This window comes from Bubalus kerabau, chromosome 2, assembly GCF_029407905.1.
Source record: "Bubalus kerabau isolate K-KA32 ecotype Philippines breed swamp buffalo chromosome 2, PCC_UOA_SB_1v2, whole genome shotgun sequence".
Lineage (NCBI taxonomy): Eukaryota > Metazoa > Chordata > Mammalia > Artiodactyla > Bovidae > Bubalus > Bubalus kerabau.
This window is the reverse complement of record NC_073625.1, coordinates 52,905,729-52,921,539: the sequence shown is the minus strand read 5'-3', so window position 1 is coordinate 52,921,539 and position 15,811 is coordinate 52,905,729. Positions and strand designations below refer to the sequence as shown.

General features: G+C 40.8%; 1 protein-coding gene across 5 annotated transcripts in view; it reads right to left on the bottom strand.

Annotated features, from left to right (window-relative positions):
- The window catches only part of GRIK1 (glutamate ionotropic receptor kainate type subunit 1), a 481,020-nt gene that overhangs the window by 3,243 nt on the left and 461,966 nt on the right, over positions 1 to 15,811 (bottom strand). The gene's annotated exons all lie outside the window — the stretch shown is intronic.

Sequence of the window (15,811 nt, the reverse complement as noted above, 5' to 3'; positions counted from 1 at the left end):
CTTTATGTTCATACAATCTCATACACACACACACACACACACACACACACAAGCTACAGGTAAGGCGTGAAGGTGTAAATTTCTAAGCTCTTTTGCTAGATAATATCAAGCATAAAAATGCCCACTAGCTGCCTTGGTCTAGAGGCAGGAAACTAGAGGTAGGATACTGTAGCAGCATCCTTCAGTGCTTTGCAGACTGGAAACCCCCCTGGTTAGCTTGGATCCTGGGCTGTCCCATTTTTCTCTGGTAGATGGAATTCATGTTTTTAATGGATCTACATAGATGACCAAGAATTATAATTGTGAGTCGGCCCCTGGCATCAGAATGCTGGAATTGAAGTTTAAGCTTACTGGACAGGTGATTATTTTCTTTGACTCAGTTTTCTTATCTATAAACTGAAAATAGTAGTAGAATCTTCTCTTTTTTTTTTTCCTGAAAATGTGATGAATTTATTCCTTAGCTTTTAGCAAATAAGAAATATATTCCCCTGAGGAATCCTTTTCATACAGCTAATATGAGAATCGTTAACCTGACATACGTTAAACACTTAGGCACAGTACCTGGCACATAGTAATTACTCTGCCTTTAAAATAAAATGTTATACGTCACTGAAAATATTTTAAGTCTATGGCTCTTACTGATCTATGTATCTGTCTATCTATGAATGTATGTAGAGTCCCTTGGACAACAAGGTGATCAAACCAGTCAGTCCTAAAGGAAATCAACCCTGAATATTCATTGGAAGGACTGAGGCTGAAGCTGAAGCTCCAGTACACCTGATGCCAAGAGCCGAATCACTGGAAAAGACTCTGACACTGAGTAAGACTGAAAGCAGGAGGAGAAAGGGATGACAGAGGATGGGATGTTTGGATGGCATCACCAGTTCAATGGACATGAATATGGGCAAACTCTGAGAGATGGTGAGGAACAGGGAAGCCTGGTGTGCTGCAGTCCATGGCGTCATAAAGGATACTACTGAGCCACTGAACAACAGCAACAATCTATCATCTATCTATCATCTATTTTTTTGTGTGTGTGTGAAGCAGAGAAACAGTAAAAAGTTGATATTTCTTCAATTTTAGCCTTTCCATGTCCTTCTTTGCACTAGTTCCTTTGAATATTTTATAAACAGTGTTTTAGTTTAAGTAGGTTCTGTGCATGTTTAACGGAGAAGGCAATGGCACCCCACTCCGGTACTCTTGCCTGGAAAATCCGGGGGACAGAGGAGCCTGGTGGGCCGCAGTCCATGGCCTCGCTGAAAGTCGGACAAGACTCAGCAACTTCCCTTTCACTTTTCACTTTCCTGCATTGGAGAAGAAAATGGCAACCCACTCCAGTGTTCTTGCCTGGAGAATCCCAGGGACGGGGGAGCCTCGTGGGCTGCTGTCTATGGGGTCCAAAAGAGTGGGACACGACTGAAGTGACTTAGCAGCAGCAGCAGCAGTGCATGTTTAAAGCATAGAATTTTCAATGCCTATTATTACTTGTTTTACCCAGCCCATAACATACTTTGGTATTTATGTAGTAACAGGTTTTTATGACAGCTTCTATCTTGTTCACAATAGGTGCTCATCTATAAGAAGGAAATGGAAACTAACTGCACTTCTCGTCATTTAAATGTGTAATCATCTTTGTGCTTATGGGCCCCCATTTACAATGAATCACTATGATGGTATGTTTGATGGGAAAATTCACTGATAAATGAATTTGTATAGTAATAAATGATAGTACTGCTATCATGCTGTTCCTGACTCTATCCAAAGATAAAGTGTGTGTGTGTGTGATTTCTCTTGTAGAAGAAAGGAAACTGAGAAACAGAAGTTAGTCTATTAGAGACTGCAGCTGAAACTTCAACTAGCAGTATACCAAGGGAACATTTCATGCTAAGATGGGCTCTATAAAGGACAGAAATGGTATGGACCTAACAGAAGCAGAAGATATTAAGAAAAGGTGGCAAGAATACACAGAAGAACTGTACAAAAAAGAGCTTCATGACCCAGATAATCAGGATGGTGTGATCACTCACCTAGACAGACGCCAGACATCCTGGAATGTGAAGTCAAGTGGGCCTTAGAAAGCATCACTACGAACAAAGCTAGTGGAGGTGATGATGATGGAATTCCAGTTGAGCTATTTCGAATCCTGAAAGATGATGCTGTGAAAGTGCTGCACTCAATATGCCAGCAAATTTGGAAAACTCAGCAGTGGCCACAGGACTGGAAAAGGTCCGTTTTCATTCTAATCCCAAAGAAAGGCAATGCCAAAGAATGCTCAAACTACGGCACAGTTGAACTCATCTCACATGCTAGTAATGCTCAAAATTCTCTAAGCCAGGCTTCAGCAGTATGTGAACTGTGAAATTCCAGATGTTCAAGCTGGTTTTATAAAAGGCAGAGGAACCAGAGATCAAATTGCCAACATCTGCTGGATCATGGAAAAAGCAAGAGAGTTCCAGAAAAACATCTATTTCTGCTTTATCGACTATGCCAAAGCCTTTGACTGCGTGGATCACAATAAACTGGAAAATTCTGAAAGAGATGGGAATACCAGACCACCTGACCTGCTTCTTGAGAAACCTATATGCAGGTCAGAAAGCAATAGTTAGAACTGGACATGGAACAACAACTTGGTTCCAAACAGGAAAAGGAGTATGTCAAGGCTGTATACTGTCACCCTGCTTATTAAGCTTATATGCAGAGTACATCATGAGAAACGCTGGGCTGGAAGAAGCACAAGCTGGAATCAAGATTGCCGGGAGAAATATCAATCACCTCAGATATGCAGATGACACCACCCTTATGGCAGAAAGTGAAGAGGAACTCAAAAGCCTCTTGATGAAAGTGAAAGAGGAGAGTGAAAAAGTTGGCTTAAAGCTCAACATTCAGAAAACTAAGATCATGGTATCTGGTCCCATCACTTCATGGGAAATAGATGGGGAAAGAGTGTAAACAGTGGCTGACTTTATTTTTGGGGGCTCCAAAATCACTGCAGATGGTGAGTGCAGCCATGAAATTAAAAGACACTTACTCCTTGGAAAGAAAGTTATGACCAACCTAGATAGCATATTCAAAAGCAGAGACATTACTTTGCCAACAAAGGTCCGTCTAGTCAAGGCTATGGTTTTTCCAGTGGTCATGTATGGATGTGAGAGTTGGACTGTGAAGAAAGCTGAGCGCTGAAGAATTGATGCTTTTGAACTGTGGTGTTGGAGAAGACTCTTGAGAGTCCCTTGGACTGCAAGGAGATCGAACTAGTCCATCTTAAAGGAGATCAGTCCTGGGTGCTCATTGGAAGGAATGATGCTGAAGCTGAAACTCCAATACTTTGGCCACCTAATGAGAAGAAGTATTTTCATTGGAAAATACTCTGATGCTGGGAGGGATTGGGGGCAGGAGGAGAAGGGGACGACAGAGGATGAGATATCTGGATGGCATCACCAACTCTATGGACATGAGTTTGAGTGAACTCTGGGAGTTGGTGATGGACAGGGAGGCCTGGCGTGCTGTGATTCATGGGGTCGCAAAGCGTCAGACATGACTGAGCAACTGAACTGAACTGAACTGAACTATAGCTTTTGTAGCTTTAAAAGAATAGGGACCCAAAGACACAGATGAATGTATTTGCAGGGCAGGAATAGATATGCAGAGAACAGACTTGTGGACCAAGGGGGTGATGGGGACTGTGGGACGAATTGGGAGAGTAGAATTGGCATACATACACTGCTATGGGTGAAGTAGATACTAGTGGGAGACTGCTGTATAGCATAGGGAGTTCAATTCAGTGCTCTGTGATGACCTAGAGGGGTGGAATGGGGCAGGGTAGGATAGGAGGGAGGCTGAAGAGGGAGAGGATATATGTATACATATAGTCGATTTACATTGTTGTACCGCAGAAATCAATAAGACATTGTAAAGCAACTACATCCCAAGTCTTTTAAAAAGGAGATACTGCTCTGCTCTGCAGAAAGTCATTCCTCTTGTACACTTCTTTGGTGTGTATGGTGTGCTCCCATCAATCCCCTTTCCTTCCCTTCTCCTGCCTTGTTTTACCTCCTTTTCTGGCTTGTTTCTGTTTATAATTGCTGAGTACATGGCACCTTCTTCGGATTAACCGTGATAATTGATTTCTTGGTACAGCTTCCCTGATCGTTCAGTTGGTGCAGAATCTGCTTGCAGTGCAGGGGACTGTGGTTTGATTCCTGCATCTGGAAGATCTACAGGAGGAAGGGAAGGCTACTCACTCAAGTATTCTGGCCTGGAGAATTCCATGGACAGTCCATGGGGTTGCAAAGAGTCGTAGATGACTGAATGACTTTCACTTCACTTCAGTATGAATCTGAACATAAATTATTCTCTCCTGACACCTTTATCCTATTATTGCAACTATTTCCTGGAAGGATTGGGAGGAGCTAATTAAGTTCTCCTTTTGTAACTAAAATAAAATGCCTCAGGGGCGGGGGGTGGGTGTGGGAACCTAAAGTGAAGAATGTTTTTTATATCATAGGAAAAGTTGTATGGCTGGATTTGATTTTCGTTTACAGTATTGAAAGAACTCAGCCTAAGCCATCTGGGACAGGCTTTCATATTGGTTGCAAACTTGGCATCAGGATGTGAATATCAGGTTGATTTCTCATTGTATATTCCATCTTTATGCATTCAGTGCTTTCATTCTTTAGTACTGTTTAGGTGAACTACTTTGAATACATAACTTCAAGGGTTTTTCTGACACATTATTTTTTAGAAGGTCGGGCCTACCCAAGAATATAATACAGGTTTTACATTTTGTATAGTTTTGTCCCTTTAATTTATTAGACTCCTTATTCAAAGACACTTGAAGTGATCTGTAACACTGTGTAATAAATTTTCACCTTATGCTTAGAAGAAGAGAATGATATTGGTAATATTAAAGTGATTTTACTGCTACAGAAATCTTTCATTTTATATATAGGCTTTAACTTAAAGGCAAGCTGCAATTTGAAGTCTTGCTGTAAAACCATTCTTAGAAAAATATAGAATATCAGGAGATATAGTAGGGAATACTTTGCAGAGAAATAATGTGATTATTACCACTATCGTTATTATTTTCTCGGTCAGCAGAGGCAGTGTCTGAGTAATTTTTTTTTAACAAGAAGGACTAAGCATTCACATCCTTTGACATTATTAAACTCTCAGGCCTCGTGTGGATGTAAACGTACTATGTTCAATACGTTCTGGGCCTAGAGTCCAGAAGTTTTTCAAGGAATATGACAGAAGACTCCTGCTCATGTGCTTGCTATTCTAAGGTTTTGGAAAGTCTGGTTGCCTATCTGCACAAATGTTTTACTTCTCAGGATAATTGATGATTTGAGAACAGAGATCAGGCTTCAATTATTCCACACGAATTACAGGAAGGAGAGTCTTAGAGGAAAAATGCATGCTCTGTCTTTGTGTGCAGTTCCTGTGTCCTAGAACTCAAAATTTGAGCATCAATTACTCTGGTTTTATCAGTTTTCTGAGTTAGTTCAGACACCCTGGGTCATCTTTTATGTGACCATCCTTGGAGTTAAAAAACAAAACAAAACAAAACAGATCTGTGAGGTTGAGAGTCACCACGGTAGCTTCCATAATAGTGGTTGTGATGAATTGTGCCCTGGAGCTCATGAGGAAGTTGGTTCTCGTCTGAGTTTGTATGGAAACTCTCAAGCGGAGGACATTTCAACACTGAATGAAAATGTCAAAGTGTGGTCCCCTCCCTTCTCCTCACCTGTGACTCAGCAGCTACTGCTTTCACAGACCGCTTCACTGCATTTTTTTATGCTTTAAACTGGCTCTTCACAGGGACCAGCCCCTAGCGGCCTGTCTTCTCTTGCTTTGGCTATAGCACATAGATAAAGATAGCTCATGTTTCCTAGCTCCTTTTAATGCCATGTTTTCACCTTCTTTATGTCCTTCTACCCTATTTCTTCTGTATTTCATTTTTGTCCCCAGACCTGAGGCTTCTTGCTGACATTTTAGCTCTCTCAGATTCTAGATTTAAGTTTCTAATTTCTTGCATGAATGCATGCTCCAGAACTCCTTGTTTCTTATCCGAGGCCTTTAAACTAAAATATATACATCCACGGGGGACACAGGGTTACTTGGCACCAAACACACATGGATCATCTTTCTTGGGTTCATTTTTATATAAGGATTTTATTTAGAATTTTTTTTCCTTCCATTAAATTAAATGTAAGTGTAGTGTGTGATGTCATTTCTTCTCTCTCTCTTTTTACTTGGTGTGACTGTCCACAATCCCCAAGCTCTTAGGGCAGCTCTTCCCAGCCATTTTTGCACCAGAGACTGGTTTCATGGAAGACAATTTTTTCCAAGAAAAATTGGGCGAGGACTGATTCTAGGGCACACAACCTAGAGTCCTCACAAGCGTAGTTCACAGTAGGGTTCATGCTAATCTAATACCATTGCTGATCTGACAGGAGGTGAAACTCAGCGGCAATGCAAAAGGTAGGGAGTGGCTGTAAATACAGATGGGCTCCCCTTGTGGCTCAGCTGGTAAAGAATCCGCCTGCAATAGGGGAGACAGACGAAGTTTCTCTTGCTTGCCCCCAACTCACATCCTGTTGTGTGGCCCAGGGACTGGGGACCCTGTCTCAGGATATAGGGAAGTTTATTTCCCTCTAACATTAGTGATGATTTCATAGAAAGTTTTGAAATACGAAGTTAGCACCGAGGCAGAACATTTTGATACTAATCTATGTGCTTTTCCCAGTTCTTCTATATCTCAGCCTCTTTTTTTCTACTTCTAAAGCGAGAGCTTTCCTAAGCATTGCCCTCAGGGTAGGGTTGACACAGGGGAAAAACTAGTCAAAGTTGCAGCTTTGAGTTCTTAAATGAACTTGTATGGATCTATAGAAGCCATTGCTGTCTTTGAAGCTATTAATTACAATAGTCAGGTGTTTGAAAGGAGAAAAAAGAAGGTACTTGGAGTTGTAAATGTTCAGAGCCTTCTGGATCCAGTATATATGACTGAGCCAAGTGGGGAAGATTGGAGTGTTCGGTATCTGCTTTCAAGGGGAAACGTCCAACCAGGTATGGGAGAGCCTAAACCCCAAGGGATACCTGAGAAAGGTCCCTCACTTGTCGGCGCTGGGATAAAACTCCCAAGGAGCAGGAGAAGGCAAACAGCCTGATAGGTGGTGGGGGATTCAGAACACGGGGAAATTGTGCCCACTCTCTGGCCCAGACTCTCAGATGAAGCCGTCACTTGAGTGGAGAAATGTCCCTGGGCTACCAGGGGGCCAGCTGGAGACTGTCTTCGGGTCTCCCATGGCCTCTGACCGTTCTCAAGAGCAGCTGCCCCAGAAAAAGCACAGAAGTGGCAGATGGGCGTGACCCACCAGGCCCATTGTCCAAAAAACAGTTGTTTCTGTAGTGAGGGCAGGCTGCAGGGGAGCTCACATGGCCAGCCAGAGACGAGCAGCTCTCTTTGCCTAGAAGTGGCAAAAATATATGTTTCCCTGCCAATCCAAAGTGTCCGACAGTGCCTTTTCCTCTCTGGCGTCATTGTCAAAGGTCAGTGTGACTTTCATCTCTGACCCTCTAGCTTATCTTTGGCTTCCTTACATCTCTTTGGGCTTCCCTTGTAGCTCAGTTGGTAAAGAATCTGCCTGCAGTGGAGGAGACTTGGGTTCGATCCCTGGGTTGGGAACATCCCTGCAGAAGGAAATGGCAACCCACTGCAGTATCCTTGCCTGGAAAATCTCATGGACAGAGGAGCCTGGTGGGCTGCAGTCCATGGAGTCGCAAAGAGTTGGGCACGACTGAGCAACTAACACTTAACACTTAACATCTCTTGAGCCTGCACCAGCCCCTCTGATAAGCTAGGAGGCTGCCTACTTCCTCTGCATATTGGTCTCATATGAGTGTGCCCAGGCTCTGCCTGGCAGCCTGAGTTAATACCATGGAAACTGGTGTCCCCTCACTTCACAGAGAAGAGGGCTTGGTCTTTCTGGCAACTCAGAGTCTGTGTTAGGATCATATAAATAAACGTCCAATATATTCTTTGCATGCCTCTTTTCATGCAGAGAATGACCCTGCCTTGGAGGTAAACAGACTCTGATGATGGCTTTTGGATACGCGTAGGACCTGTGGGCACAGCACAGCCTGTCTCTGGGGTACTAGCATACACCCACATGTATTGAGTATGCATTTTTCTCAAGCTACAATCTGAGGTGTGCAAAAAAAGTTGTGTGATGTCATTTTAAAAAAATAGCAACTCATCCTAGCTTAGAGGTCCCCATCTGCCAGTGAAAAAAGTGAAAGTGAAGTCATTCAGTCGTGATCTACTCTTTGTGACCCCATGGACTGCAGCCCACCAGGCTCCTCTGTCCTTGGGATTCTCCAGGCAAGAATACTGGGGTGGGTTGCCATTGCCTTCTCCAGGGGATCTTCCCAGCACAGGATCTTCCTGGGTCTTCCCAACACAGGAATTGAACCTGGGTCTCCCACACTGCCGGCAGACTCCTTACCGTCTGAGCCACCAGGGGCTCCTGCCAGTGAATCTTGTCAACTCAAGGTTAACTCACTTTTGGTTTAAAACTAAGTTTTCGTTTGGTTAACAGTTGGGCTAATACAGGCCTCTTTCCACTTCCCTTCTTCTTTTCTTTCCCAGGGGTGTCTGGGCTTAGGAGAGTTTGATCGAGAGCTGGAGGTTGGTGACAGTGGGAGTGGGCCGCTTCTGTCCTTTCGGCTCCCCCAGGGATGTGACATCCTGCCAGACCATGGTTGCTACTTTCCATCTCTGCCGCATCCTCTGAGATCCCCTGTGGTCCCACCGTGGTCTCCATATCAGGACTACATATTGAATTGTTTCCACTCCAACCTCAAGTCTCCTGATCTACTGGTTCTCTCAGGCCTTCCACAAGGCTCCTGGTTGGGAAGGGCCATGGATTTTTGGATGCTTATCCTGGCATGCTCTGAGGTTAAGCAGGACTCTGAATGTGCTTTTAGGCTCACTGCCTAGACACTGATATTTTGCATTTAAGAGACTGTTGGATGTATGATTTTTGTACAAGTCTGACCACCTCCTGGGTTACATACCATGAACCCAACAATGACACTTTCTGTTCGGGATTCCCCTGAGATTTTCCAGTGTTTCTACTTTTCTGTCCTTCCAAGCTGGGGCTTGACTCAGGGATGATTATAAGAGCTCCTCTCAGGGATTTGAATAGCATTTAAACTTAATTATTTCCCTCCAATTTTGTCTTTCCTAGTGGTCAATAACTGGTCAGGGATTGGGAAAAGAGGTAGAAAATTATGTATTATGCATATTTCCTCAACCTTGACATTGTTCAGTTGTTCAGTTGTGTCCCACTCTTTGTGACCCCATGGACCTCAACCTTGACCCTCTGGGTTTTAGTTTTTGCTAATTAAGAGCTAGACTTTTTGAATTCAAACAACTAATTTATTCAACAAAACACCTAGATCTTGAGGTTAAAAGCCATAGTTTTTAAGATTTTTATCTGTTCTCCAAGTTTGAAAAATCCATGCACAATTGAAAACTTAAGAGCTTGAGTCATCTCTAGCTTGGGAGCTCGCATATAAAAACCTTGATGCTGATGGTGAAGGAAGGTAGGGATAAAATCAGTGCAAAAAGAAGCACATCATCCTTTCCTTTGCTTCCCTTTGTGTCTCTTTAGCAGAATTACTTAAGTTTCACTTAAAGATTAGAGACTTTCCTGGGCACTGCAGCCCCCTGAACTTCTTCTTTCTAGAATTGGGATTGAGGCTGTAATCAGTTCCATAACTTTGAATAACTCCCTAGGTACAATTCCTTTATTTTCTTTTTTTCCCCCCCTTTTTTATGCCTAGTCTATAGGCTAACCAAAGTAAAAAAATGATCCTACTTCTATAATCTTTGCTGTATTTTTAATGACTCATTTATGATTTATTTGATGAGAACCCTCTCACTCTATGATGCCATGATAGCTATTGTTTTCTATATCCAGAACCAAGCACTCTACCCCAAGTATTGAAAAGGCAAAGTAATTCTGTTTATGACAAGAATTTAACATGTTCAACATAACTACACAATCTTAATAAATATATATATTTACATATATATAATATTTATTATATCAAGTCAGTCAATCCTAAAAAATCAATCCTGAATATTCATTGGAAGGACCGATGCCGAGGGTGAAGCTCCAATACTTTGGCCACCTGATGTGAAGAACTGACTCTTTAGAAAAGACCCTGATGCTGGGAAAGGTTGAAGGCAGGAGGAGAAGGGGACAACAGAGGATGAGTTGGTTGAATGGTATCACTGTCTCAATGGACATGAGTTTGAGCTCTGGGAGCCTGGTGTGCTGCAGTCCATGGGGTTGCAAAGAGTTGGACACAACAGAGTGACTGAACTGATGTGTATACATATGTGTATATTTCCCAGGTGATGCAGATCATAAAGAATCCAAGGTAGGAACTAGAGGACAGGTGGGTTTGATCTCTGAGTTGGGAAGATCCCCTGGAATAGGAAATGGCAACTCACTCCAGTATTCTTGACTGGGAAATCCCATGGACAGTGCAAGTTGGCTGGTTACAGTCCATGGGGTCGCAAAGAGTTGAACACGACTGAACACACATGCATGCATGCATATATGTATATACACATATATGTATACATGCATATATATGTATACACACACACACACATATATTCTCCAAGCTTTTTTCTCCTCTGCTTCTACACTTTAATTTTCTTCCCACTTTTTGTGAGAATTTAAAAAATGCCATGGTTGGAAGAGAGTTTTAACTGCAACCGCCTCATTCCACAGATGACCAAGTTGAGGAGGAGGGAAGTATTATACAATGCCTTGCCTAGAGACACAGCGATTCAGCAGAGGTCCAGGGACCTGAATTCTTGGCTCATGGTTCTCAAGTCACCTTTCCATTGGGCCACAGATGTCTTTCAGGGGTTGATTTACATGGTGGTATCAACCTGTACACTGGAAAAGTTATTTCTAAATGGATGCCAATTGCTTCTTGGCCTCTCTGTTAATTAATGAATGTTTGGGTTTCCAGGCAAAGAAAAGCCTCTTTGCACAATTAACAGAAATAACCTGATTAGAGAGACTTCTCCAAATCGCTTGCTAAGTAAGTTAATCAGACCATAGAAGAAATAAAGTCAAGGACGCTTGGAAGCATCTGATAATGTGCCAAATTTCAGTGAGAAAACAAAATTACCAAATTGTGTTAGGTTATCTATGGACAGTAGTTTTTTTCAGCTCTTATGGTTGGTAAAGACTAAGTGATCAGGAAAACATTCTTATTTGAAGTTGAAAAATCTGAGTATTTGAAGTCTGACCACTCCAGTTGAAAAAAAGAAAATTCTGGCTAAGCTAAATTTAAAATTATAATCACTAAGGAGAACTACAGTGGCTTCATTACATCACTCAGGTTTTACTCATTGTTTTTGTGTGTATCTGGACGTATACATTGTGATGCGGAAATGTGTTGCAGCGCAGTATGGCCAATTAGCCATGTTTGGGCTGACAACTATGAAGCTTAGATTCTGCAGGGTGTGGAAACCACATAGCACATTTGTATCATTGGTTTTCTATCACAAGAATGCCCTTCTCTTTACAAATAGAATTTCTTTGAAAACTTAAGGGAGAATCCCACTTTCCATGATACCAGTCTCTGTGGAGAAGATTTAGAAAGCAAAAATGGTTTTAATATGCCTGTGCATCTGGACATAAAATTCTATAACTGTGAGAAGCATAATGAGATGGTTCCTAAAGGCAACTTAAAACTGCAGCGTCAAGCAGAAATTTTTCATTATCTATAAGAGTTAATTAATAATGCCATTTGGCACAGTTAGATGTGCAGAAAATAGTACAAGAAGTAAGAATGCTTTGTTTCCCATTTGCTTTTCAAGGCTGTTCAGGCTGCTTTTAAATTGCTTACTAGGAAATAGACCTTAGAGCGTAAGGGTCATGGGTTTGGAAACTAATTGGGATTCATTATTTTGCTGCTTTGCCACAGATGGCTCATATAGAACATAAGATAATGTGAGGCAAATGCACTGAGGTATTTGGAAATAATTTTCCTTGGATAGGTTTACAGTCATATAATCTAGCTGATTTTCCTAAAGGCACAGTCTCTATCCACCATGTATTCCTTGGGTAGTTCCAATTTTGCTGGAAAAACTTTAAGATAATTTAATTTATAATTTTAGTCTGAAACAAAACAAGCTTTATTTTTTTGCCTTATTGCAAAAGACAAAAGCTTGTATTGAGGCTATACAAGCTTGTTAAGAAATAAATTAGACAACATTACATGCTCCACAGTTGCTTTACAGTCTTCTCATACCCCCCTGCTCTCTTCCTAGCTTTAAACAATGTTTCTCAGGGTATCTTGATTGTATTCAGTTGTTCAGTTGTGTCTGACTCTTTTGTGACCCATGGACTATAGTCCGCCAAGCTCCTCTGTCCATGGGATGTTCCAGACAAGAATACTGGAGAGGGTTGCCATTTCCTGCCCAGGGGAACCTTCCTGTCTTGTGTCTCCTGCACTGACAGGTGGATGCTTTACCACTAATGCCACCTGAGAAGCCCTTCTCAGAGTATAATCCACAGATAATCCGCCAGTGTTAGTAAAAACTCACATTTCCTGTCTAATTTGAAGTCAACTGCTATATTCAAATAAATTTTAATAAAAACTCCTGCTTACCAACTACCTTTAAGTAAAACAATTGTATTTTGGATTGTTGGGGAAAAAACTCTTATAAGAAAAAATACTTTAAAAAGTGATCCTTGTTTTGAAGATGATTTCAAAGAAAAGCCATGTACATGGTCTAATTTTAGAAAAAACTGCTGTATTTGAGCTATTTTTATGTAAACTAATGTGCACAACTACTTTTAAGCATTCATGATCAGATTTAGTTAAAAATTCCAATTCCTGGGCTATATTCACTGTGGAGGAATCTCTGGAGGTGCAAACTATATACTCTGTATCTTAAATAATTTCCCCAGGTGATTCTGATGTACACTGAAGTCTGAAAACCAGCAACATGAAAAATAGAGCTTGAAAATTTTCTTGTGTGTTCAAGTTCTCTCTCTCGCTCTCTTTTTTTTTTTTTTTTTCTAAATTCACTTAAAATGCAATGACTTCTCCTGGAGTCATCGTGGGCTTAGTGGTTATTTACTCGATGGAAGAATTGGTTGTCTGAGAGCATATATGAAAGGAGAAATAGGAGAAGGTAAGAAACCAGGGTCTGAAATGAAGGGAAGTTTCTCAAGGGAAGAACAAGTCACGAGACAGAGCAGGAAACTTACCTACCTGAGTATCTTGAGTAGGCCTACCACTTACAGCTAAACAGGAAGATCATCATTTGAATATAATGGCATTTCTACCTCAAAGATGTGCACAGTTTCTTCTTCTCTCTAGAGAGGGTTTATTAAATATTTAATGCTAAATATATCTTCCTTGGAATTAATGATCCTACCTCTAGAATCGAGAAATGGCAACAACCTGAGTGCCTATTATAGACATAAGGAGTATGCTTTAGGTCACTACTATATAGATTCTGTGATCTAACAGGTTTGGGAAGTGCTGGATACTTTTCCAACTTGTTAGAAATTCTCAATACAGCCTAACATATTAAACATACTGAAATGTTATGTAGTAAAGGGACATTTTTCCTGGTGTTCAACTGGTTATTCAACCATGAAAATCTAATTTGAGATTTGGCCAAGGAGTCATTTTCACAAACACGCCTTTAACACAACCATATGACCTAGAAACTGTACCCCTCTATTGCATATAAGAAACCAAGGCTCTGAGAAATTCAGTTACTTGTCTATAGACATTCAGTATGTGGCCCCACTAGAACTTGAACCTACGTTTGGCTGCTTTAGAAAATTCTCTTCTAAGAGACTGTTCTAAGAGTCTCCTCTAGGACTCTGGGTCACTGTCTCATGTCTATTTCAGAGTCAACTGTTAGTAAAGCTGAAATAAAATTGTGGAAAAGACAAAACTAACACTACTGTATGTTAAAACATTTTGAAACCATAAAATAATATAAAACTATCAGAATTAGTTATGGACTTCTCCAGGCAAGAATACTGGAGTGGGTTGCCATGTCTTCTTCCAGGGGATCTTCCCGACCCAGGGATCGAACCTGTGCCTCTCATGTCTCCTACATTGGCAGATGGGTTCTTTGCCACTAGGGCCACCTGGGAAGCTATTTACAGTGTAAAGTAGTACATAAATATTAATTTTATCCAAACCTCTGAATCATACTTTTAAATGATACTCTGTAGAGAAAGGTAAGTTTTGTTACCATTAATCCTGATCATCTATACCTCATATATAGCCCTTGAACTTTTTGAGTAGCATTTTTGGTTTATTATATATAGTCCTTGGGAAAATAAATTTATGTAATTTGTGGTTTCTATATGTAGAATCAATGAATTATGAATTATATAATGTTTATCTCAATATCTGATTTTTTTTTTTTTATGAGGATGTGAACTCTTAGGGCAAACAGTACATTGCTTTTACCTAAATAAATGCTAATAAATCTTAGTGTAATTTATAGATATTTTCTTAAAAGTGTATTTATTTAAAGAAGAAACCAAGACCGAGAAACAATCATGGCGAGAGTCAACTTTCCTGAACATGCTTTACTAGAGAAATATAGAGTTGATTGAAGAGACTTGTGATTCAGAAATTGGAACCCATTTAAAGCTAAGCAAAGAGAAGGCAAAAAGGTACATGATTGCACAGATGGCCTATGTCTACTTCTGAGAAATGTATTTTGGGGGATCACTTCAAATGTCAAAATGTAACCCCATTAAGAAGAACAAAGACAGATGGATCCGTATTGAGGGAAGATGAAAAGCATCTTCAAATCCCCTATTCATTGTGAAGAGGAAACAAGCTCAGAGGGACAGCAGGCAGCTTTTGTCACAACAAATTAAGTATGTTGTTGGCTTTCTATGTCACCAAGCTCAGTTAGAGTGAAAATTACTTACAGCATATGAATGCAGGTGGAAAATAAATTTATAGAGATTTGTAACTAATGTATAGTGGAATTTTTTTTTTCTCTATTTTCTTCTCCTTGTCCTTCTCCCTAGTATACTTGGAAGGAATTGAAAATGGCAAAGGATCCAGAGAAATGAGTGTGAAAGCAGCAAGGCTCAGAAAGATTGCTACAAAAACAAAAAATTCTATCCTAGATGAGTAGGGTGGGAATGAAATAACATCTTGTGAAAAGATGTTCATCAGTGCAAAGAAAGAGGCCGAGTGAGTGGAAAATACAAGGGGCTAGGCATCAATTTTTAGCTTAGGAATTTGCTCAGAGGTTGCAAAAAATAATCTATAGCTTGAAAAATCACAGTTCCTTAAAGACTGAACATGCTATCTATCTGAATCTACAGAAGACTGTCAATTTCTACAAATAAATGTTACTTGAGAGATCCCTACTCAGGGATCATCTTTGACTATGTTATGTCTTCCTGAAAGTGAAAGTGAAGTTGCTCAGTCGTGTCTGACTCTTTGCGACTCCGTGGACTGTAGCCCACCAGGCTTCTCCATCCATGGGGTTTTCCAGGCAAGAATACTGGAGTTGGTTGCCATTTCCTTCTCCAGGGAAATCTTCCCCACCCAGGGATCGAACCCAGGTCTCCCGCATTGCAGGCAGATGCTTTACCCTCTGAGCCACCAAGGAAGCCAATGTTCTTCCTCTGTGGTACCTGAGGTTTCAAGTTTAGTTTTCATTTTCTAGGTCTTTTTTTTTGTATCTTTAAAATCTAACACATCTTTGAATCTCTGT